We start from the raw sequence: 9326 nt of genomic DNA, 5'->3' as shown, positions 1-9326 counted from the left end.
ACTGTTTTTCCTGTTAAGTGTTCAGTAGCACATATCATAAAACTTTGCTAAACCTTTTGACACAATCATAACACAAGTATATCTTATATGTATATTGATTAACCAGCATTGAACGGTTATTAACTGCCATCAAGAGAATACAAAGAAAAGTAAGAAGAGTAAAATATGTTCCTTTTTCTCAAAGAATCTTTAGCCCAGTTGAAATAAATTAATAAATGGGACTTGAAAAAAGACAAAAAACAATTCTAGATGTTATTATAATACAACAGGGACAAGAATTCCCGTTGTGTTAGAGGGGAACAAGGATTCCCAGCCTCTCTCTTCCTCTCCATCTCAGAAGAGCAAAACTGTTTGCAAAACTGAATTTTGGGTTTTGTTTATGTACAGTAAGGAGAATGAGTAAAGCAAACAGAAAACTTTAAAAAAAAAAAAGGCAGACAAGTTGGTAGATCAACATAATAAAGAGTAGGGAAAGGGACAAAGAAAGAAAGTGAGGAGAAACAAAATTCTTTGGGCTGAGTGTTCCAGGTGAGTGGGTAGTAGTGAGACAAGGTTTAGAGTTGCTATAAAGTGCAGGGTATTTACATGGATAGGCTGGCTATTCTTTTAAATTTCTTCCCATCTTTTCCTGCTTTTGGTTCACCCCTTGTTTCATCCTACTCTTTGATTTTGCCAAAGCCTGAGCTCAAGTTTTGAGACCTTGCTCTACTCGCATTTGTCCCCTCATTTCTTTGAGCAGGCTCCTGGCCGGACTCCCTCCTGGCCCAGAACTGTCACTGATCTGTGTTATTGAGTGAACCATCTCTGCTGTGACCCCAGAAACAATCTTCTTCTTATGGCTCCTTCTCTAGGGCCAACAGCCTGGGCTGGGAGAGGAGTGCTCAGTCCTCACCTGCCAAGCCGTGGCCTCAGGTCTGTTGAGTGTCAGAAAATAAGAACAAAAGTTAGTTGGTGCTAATTACTTAATACAATTGTACGAAATTTTCTTACGTATTACTATGAGGCAAGTAGCATTTAGGGTGATTAAAGGGGAGAGAAACCGAGGGGCAAGAGATTATAAGAGTCAACTGGCGAATTACAAAGGCTTGTAAAAGTAACTGCTCTGAGTCAAAGAGATGCCTAAAAAGAGAACCAGCAAGCTCTGGTAACCACAAAGGTAACGGAGGCAAAATATAATTGGGGCAGTCACAGTGACTTTGAGATCTTATAATAGGATAATGGCAGGACAGTCATGAAACTGTCAAATGTGATGGTAGAGAGTGCTAGATTTGAGTGGTAGACACTGATACAACAGCATTTGTGTTTGCCAAGGTCAGCTTGACTCAGAGATGGTAATATCTTGCTGAATTGGAGTTATGTTGGAGATGGGAAACAAGACAATTTTTCTGAGTATCTTCCTAAATGTTTGCTGAAACTATAGGATGAAAATTTCTCCCTTGGTAGAGAGAAAGTAAAAACAATTTAATCGCATCAATGCAATGCCTCTAAAGAGACATCCAAACAACTCCTGATTTATGAAGACTTTTTTAAAAAGATATGATGGTTTCTACAACTCCCACAAAGGGAAGAAAGTAAAATTAACTCTAAGTTGACCTTTTTGCAGGTACTGTCACATAAATGTATTTCTGGACTTCTTAGTTGAAGGCAGTTTTCTTGTTTGTTTTTTGTTTTTTTTTTTATAAAGGAAATGATTGGCACTTACTGTGTGACTAAATATTTATTTTTTATCATATTTCAAGAATAAACTGCTCATGCCTAATAATGTCTCCTACAAAGTTCAATAATCTACGTTGGGGAAGGATCAATTTCACAAACTAAGTCAAAGTTTCTGCCAAGTCAGGACCAACTTTTCTGAAGTGCTGAAAATGATTCAGGGCATCACAGGACTGAGTAAACTGTGTGCTAATTAAGGTAAAAACTGCAACAGTTTAAATCTTGTACTCGGGTTCCAGAGCAATATAACAGTAGCAATTTTATTTTTTTTCTGTTTTTTTGACATATTTATTGGAGTATAATTGCTTTACAATGGTGTGCTAGTTTCTGCTGTATAACAAAGTGAATCAGCTATATGTATACATATATCCCCATATCTCCTCCCTCTTGCATCTCCCTCCCACCCTCCCTATCCCACCCCTCTAGGTGGCACAAAGCCCAAGCTGATCTCCCTGTGCTATGCAGCTGCTTCCCACTAGCTAGCTATTTTACATTTGGTAGTGTATATATGCCCATGTCACCCTCTCACTTCTTCCCAGCTTACCCTTCCCCATCCCCGTGTCCTCAAGTCCATTCTCTACGTCTGCGTCTTTATTCCTCTCCTGCCCCTAGGTTCATGAGAACCATTTTCTCTCCTGTTTTTTTGGATTCCATATATATGTGTTAGCATATGGTATTTGTTTTTCTCTTTCTGACTTACTTCACTCTGTATGAAAGACTCTAGGTCCCTCCACCTCACTACAAATAACTCAATTTCGTTTCTTTTTATGGCTGAGTAATATTCCATTGTATATATGTGCCACATCTTCTTTATCCATTCATCTGTGGATGGACACTTAAGTTGCTTCCATGTCCTGCCTATCGTAAACAGAGCTGCAATGAACGTCGTGGTACATGACTCTTTGAATTATGGTTTTCTCAGGGTATATGCCCCATAGTGGGAGTGCCGGGTCATATGGTAGTTCTATTTTTAGTTTTTTAAGGAACCTCCATACTGTTCTCCATAGTGGCTGTAACAATTTACATTCCCACCAACAGCACAAGAGGGCTCCCTTTTCTCCACACCCTCTCCAGCATTTATTGTTTCTAGATTTTTTGATGATGGCCATTCTGACTGGTGTGAGGTGATACCTCATTGTAGTTTTAATTTGCATTTCTCTAATGATTAGTGATGTTGACCATCCTTTCATGTGTTTGTTGGCAATCTGTATATCTTCTCCAGAAAAATGTCTATTTAGGTCTTCTGCCCATATTTAGATTGGGTTGTTTGGTTTTTTTTTGCTACTGGGCTTCATTAGCTGCTTGTAAATTTTGGAGATGAATCCTTTGTCAGTTTCTTCATTTGCAAATATTTTCTCCCATTCTGAGGGTTGTCTTTTCATCTTGTTTATGGTTACCTTTGCTGTGCAAAAGCTTTGAAGTTTCATTAGGTCCTATTTGTTTATTTTTGTTCTTATTTCCATTTCTCTAGGGGGTGGGTCAAAAAGGATCTTGCTGTGATTTATGTCCTAGTGTGTTCTGCCTATGTTTTCCTCTAAGAGTTTGATAGTGTCTGGCCTTATATTTAGGTCTTTAATCCATTTTGAGTTTATTTTTGTTTATGGTGTTAGGGAGTGTTCTAATTTCATTCTTTTACATGTAGCTGTCCAGTTTTCCCAGCACCACTTATTGAAGAGGCTGTCTTTTCTCCATTGTATATTCTTGCCTCCTTTATCAAAGATAAGGTGACCATATATGCATGGGTTTCTCTCTGGGCTTTCTATCCTCTTCCATTGATCTATATTTCTGTTTTTGTTCCAGTACCATACTGTCTTGATCACTGTAGCCTTGTAGTATAGTCTGAAGTCAGGGAGCCTGATTCCTCCAGCTCCGTTTTTCTTTCGCAAGATTGCTTTGGCTCCTCAGGGTCTTTTGTGTTTCCATACAAATTGTGAAATTTTTGTTCTAGTTCTGTGATAAATTGCCATTGGTAGTTTGATAGAGATTGCATTGAATCCGTAGATTGCTTTGGGTAGTATAGTCATTTTCAAATGTTGATTCTTCCAATCCAAGAACATGGTATATCTTTCCATATGTCTGTATTACTAATTTCTTTCATCAATGTCTTATAGCTTTCTGCATACAGGTCTTTTGTCTCCTTAGGTAGGTTTATTCCTAGGTATTTTATTATTTTTGTTGCAGTGGTAAATGTGTGTGTTTCCTTAATTTCTCTTTCAGACTTTTCATCATTAGTATATAGGAATGCCAGATATTTCTGTGCATTAATTTTGTATCCTGCTACTTTACCAAATTCATTGATTAGCTCTAGTAGTTTTCTGGTAGCATCTTTCGGATTCTCTATGTATAGTATCATGTCATCTGCAAACAGTGACAATTTTACTTCTTTTCCGACTTGGATTCCTTTTATTTCTTTTTTGTCTCTGATTGCTGTGGCTAGAACTTCCAAAACTATGTTGAATAATAGTGGTGAGAGTGGAAAACCTTGTCTCGTTCACGGTCTTAGAGGAAATGTTTTCAGTTTTTCACCATTGAGAATGATGTTGGCTGTGCTTTGTCATATATGGCCTTTATTATGTTGAGGTAAGTTCCCTCTATGCCTACGTTCTGAAGGGTTTTTTTCATAAATGGGTGTTGAATTTTGTCAAAAGCTTTTTCTGAATCTATTGAGATGATCATATGGTTTTTCTCCTTCAATTTGCTAATGTGGTTTATCACATCGATTGATTTGCGTATATTGAAGAATCCTTGCATTCCTGGGGTAAATCCTACTTGATCATGGTGTACAATCCTTTTAATGTGCTGTTGGATTCTGTTGGCTAGTATTTTGTTGAGGATTTTTGCATCTATGTTCATCAGTGATATTGGCCTGTAGTTTTCTTTCTTTGTGACATCTTTGTCTGGTTTTGGTATCAGGATGATGGTGGCCGTGTAGAATGAGTTTGGGAGTGTTCCTTCCTCTGCTATATTTTGGAAGAGTTTGAGAAGGATAGGTGTTAGCTCTTCTCTAAATGTTTGATAGAATTCACCTGTGAAGCCATCTGCTCCTGGGCTTTTGTCTGTTGGAAGATTTTTAATCACAGTTTCAATTTCAGTGCTTGTGATTGGTCTGTTTATATTTTCTGTTTCTTCCAGGTTCAGTCCTGGAAGGTTGTGCTTTTCTAAGAATTTGTTCATTTCTTCCAGTTTGTCCATTTTATTGGCCTGTAGTTGCTTGTAGTAATCTCTCATGATCTTTTGTATTTCTGCAGTGTCAGTTGTTACTTCTCCTTTTTTATTTCTAATTCTATCGATTTGAGTCTTCTCCCTTTTTTTTTCTTGATGATTCTGGCAAATGGTTTATCAATTTTGTTTATCTTCTCAAAGAACCAGCTTTTAGTTTTCTTGATATTTTCTATTGTTTTCTTCATTTCTTTTTCATTTATGTCTGATCTGATCTTTATGATTTTTTCCTTCTTCTAACTTTGGGGTTTTTTTGTTCTTCTTTCTCTAATTGCTTTAGTTATAAGGTTAAGTTGTTTAATTTGATTTGTTTCTTGTTTTTTGAGGTAAGATTGTATTGCTATAAACTTCCCTCTTAGAACTGTTTTTGCTGCATCCCATAGGTTTTGGGTCATTGTGTTTTCATTGTCTTTTGTTTCTAGGTATTTTTGATGTTGTCTTTGATTTCTTCTGTGATCTCTTGGTTATTTAGTACTGTATTGTTTAGCCTCCACATGTTTGTATTTCTTACGGATTTTCTTCCTGTAATTGATATCTAGTCTCATAGCATTGTAGTCAGAAAAGATACCTGATACAATTTCAATTTTCTTAAATTTACTGAGGCTTGATTTGTGACCCAAGGTATTATCTATCCTGGAGAAGGTTCCATGAGCACTTGAGAAGAAAGTGTATTTTGTTGTTTTTGGATGGAATGTCCTATAGATATCAATTAAGTTCATCTTTTTTAATGTTTCATTTAAAGCTTGTGTTTCCTTATTTATTTTCATTTTGGGTGATCTGTCCATTGGTGAAAGTGGGGTGTTAAAGTCCCCTACTGTTATTGTGTTACTGTCAATTTCCCCTTTTCTGGCTGTTAGCATGTGCCTTATGCATTGAGGTTCTCCTGTGTTGGGTGCATAAATATTTACAATTGTTATATCTTCTTCTTGGATTGATCCCTTGATCACTATGTAGTATCCTTCTTTGTGTCTTGTAGTAGTCTTTATTTTAAAGTATTTTGTCTGAAATGAGAATTGCTACTCCAGCTTTCTTTTGATTTCCATTTGCATGGAATATCTTTCTCCATCCCCTCACTTTCAGTCTGTATGTGTCCCTAGGTCTGAAGTGGGTCTCTTGTAGACTGCATATATACGGGCCTTGTTTTTGCATCCATTCAGCCAGTCTATGTCTTTTTGTTGGAGTATTTAGTCCACTTATATTTAAGGTAATTATCGACATGTATGTTCCTATTACCATTTTCTTAATTGTTTTGGGTTTGTTTTTGTAAGTCTTTTCCTTCTCTTGTGTTTCCTGCTTAGAGAAGTTCCTTTAGAATTTGTTGTAAAGCTGATTCTGTGGTGCTGAATTCTGTTAACTTTTGTTTGTCTGTAAAGGTTTTAATTTCTCCGTCAAATGTGAATGAGACCCTTGCTGGCTAGAGTAATCCTGGTTGTAGGTTTTTCCCTTTGATCACTTTTAATATGTTCTGCCACTCCCTTCTGGCTTGCAGAGTTTCTGCTAAAAGATCAGCTGTTAACCTTATGGAAATTCCCTTGTATGTTATTTGTTGTTTTTCCCTTGCTGCTTTTAATATTTTTTCTTTGTATTTAATTTTTGATAGTTTGATTAATATGTGTCTTGGCGTATTTCTGCTTGGATTTATCCTGTATGGGACTCTCTGTGCTTCCTGAGCTTGATTGACTATTTCCTTTCCCATATTAGGGAAGTTTTCAATTATAATCTCTTCAAATATTTTCTCAGTCCCTTTCTTTTTCTCTTCTTTGTCTGGGACCCCTATAATTCGAATGTTGGTGTGTTTAATGTTGTCCCAGAGGTCTCTGCGACTGTCCTCAAGTCTTTTCATTCTTTTTTCTTTATTCTGCTCTGCAGTAGTTATTTCCACTATTTTATCTTCCAGGTCACTTATGTGTTCTTTTATCTCAGTTATTCTGCTATTGATTCCTTTTAGAGAATTTTTAATTTCATGTATTTTGTTGTTTATCATTGTTTGCTCTTTAGTTCTTCTAGGTCCTTGTTAAATGTTTCTTGTATTTTCTCCATTCTATTTCCAAGATTTTGGATCATCTTCACTATCATTACTCTGAATTCTTTTTCGGGTAGACTGCCTATTTCCTCTTCATTTGTTTGGTTTGGTGGGTTTTACCTTGCTCCTTCATCTGTTGTATGTTTCCCTGTCTTCTCATTTTCCTTATATTCCTGTGTTTGGGGTCTCCATTTCGCAGGCTGCAGGTTCATAGTTCCTGTTGTTTTTGGTGTCTGCCCCCAGTGGCTAAGGTTGCTTCAGTGGCTTGTGTAGGCTTTCCGTTGGAGGGGACTGGTGCCTGCATTCTGGAGGATGAGGTTGAGTCTTGTCTTTCTGGTGGGCAGGACCGCATCCAGTGGTGTGTTCTGTGTGTCTGTGAACTTATTATGATTTTTGGCAGCCTCTCTCCTAATGGGTGGGGTTGTGTTCCTGTCTTACTAGTTGTTTGGCATAGGGTGTCCAGCACTGGAACTTGCTAGTCGTTTAGTAGAGCTGGGTTTTAGCGTTGAGACAGAGATCTCTGGGAGAGCTTTCGCCATTTGATATTACGTGGAGCTGGGAGGTCCCTGGTGGACCAATGTCCTGAACTTGGCTCTCCCACCTTAGAGGCACAGGCCTGACACCCAGCCAGAGCACCAAGACCCTGTCAGCCACACAGCTAGTTGGGCCCCAAAGCCTCCGGTCAGGACTCGGTGGCATGGCAGTAACTTCCACTCACTCCCCCACCCCACCTCCCTGCGGCAGCAGCGGGGGCGGCTCCTTGGTTCCTTTCAATTATGAGCAATTTTATAATGGAGAGTCCGTTGCTGGGTTTAGCTTTGAGTTATTTCTTTTCATGATATATGACATTCATAAAAGAATATCCATTTTAAAAGATTTTCAAAATGACCTTTATTACATGTCCCTATGTGCAAAGCTTTGTTGGGTACTTTTGCTAAGGGGTGTTTTTTTTAATACCGTTCTTTCACAGTGTAAACAGGAAATATTTGGAGTGGGTAGATTAGTCAGAGGATGGAACTGGGGAAAGTATTTGGGGATGGAGGCTTATCATGGAAGTATAAAGTGAGAGAAATGACATTTCTTGGCTCAGTTCCCAGTATTGTTTGCCAGACACGTTTTGCCTGTGAAACAAGCAGCATTCACACCCGATAGTACCACTTTCTAATCAACTGGTAGTGAATTTAAGTTTATAAGTGACAGTGTTTTGGAAATTAAAATTCCAAAGGATTAAGTAAAGTTAACCTTTGATACACTTGCCAAAGGCAAACATAAAGAACAGAAGCAACACTGAGGAGCCTCACTAGTTTCACTCCTGTCATTGTATAAAATGAATAAAGCTTTGCCAAAAGCAAAGTTGTCCTTACTCTGTTTTGAAGGCTAGCACAGCTCAGTCTAAGACAGTGAATGTGTCCCAAAATAACTGGCAGTGAGTTGTGAAATTGTCTTCTTCAACGGGGTAAGGGTCATTTGGGCAGTGTTGCCAAATCATAAGGCTAGTTTTCCATGTCCCTAAACCTCAATCTTTTAAAGTTAGGCTACAGAAGAAAAAAAAAATGTGGGAAATAAATTAAATCCAGCTGTGATCATTCTGCATACCTCTACATAACCCTAGTGGTGTTTAAGAGGCTCCCGGGTTTCAAGGAACATGTTATGAAAATCACTGCAAACTCTTTCTTGTTTACGTTGAAATTCCCAGGAAGAATTTGAAACTTCAGTAACTCTGAGGAAAACAGGAAAAGGGGTCTTTGGTCAACACTTAACCTCAGTTGTAGCTTTCAGTGGTAGAGTATCAGAAGAAATGACATGGGTCATCTGTTGGAAGAATTTGGGGAAGGATGTTTTTATATTAAAATATAACATATTCTCTAAAATTGCTAGCTAAGAGGACCTCTATTGTAGTAACTAGTAAAGAGCTGTGAGAGTCGGGGGCGTAGACATTGGAATGTAAGAGAGAATCAGCACGTCTAATAAGTTAAAAATTATGTTAGTGAGGACAAGAAGGTACACTTTTTTTTTTTTTTTTTTTTTGTGGTACGCGGGCCTCTCACTGTTGTGGCCTCTCCCGTTGTGGAGCACAGGCTCCGGACGCGCAGGCTCAGCGGCCATGGCTCACGGGCCCAGCCGCTCCGCGGCATGTGGGATCTTCCCGGACCGGGGCACGAACCCGTGTCCCCTGCATCGGCAGGCGGACTCTCAACCACTGCACCACCAGGGAAGCCCAGAAGGTACACTTTTAGACATGGGAAAATACTGTCTGTGTCTAAAGAAAATCTACATGAGGTAGCTTTTAAAAATCAAAAGACTAGGAAGCTTGTTCACATTAAGCCCTGATCCTGATTCTGAGCTCCAGCCCTGTTTCTGTTCCTTGTTT

This window comes from Delphinus delphis, chromosome 5 (assembly GCF_949987515.2).
Source record: "Delphinus delphis chromosome 5, mDelDel1.2, whole genome shotgun sequence".
NCBI classification, from domain to species: Eukaryota; Metazoa; Chordata; class Mammalia; order Artiodactyla; family Delphinidae; genus Delphinus; species Delphinus delphis.
The sequence above is the reverse complement of the archived record's forward strand: the minus strand, read 5'-3'. Positions refer to the sequence as shown.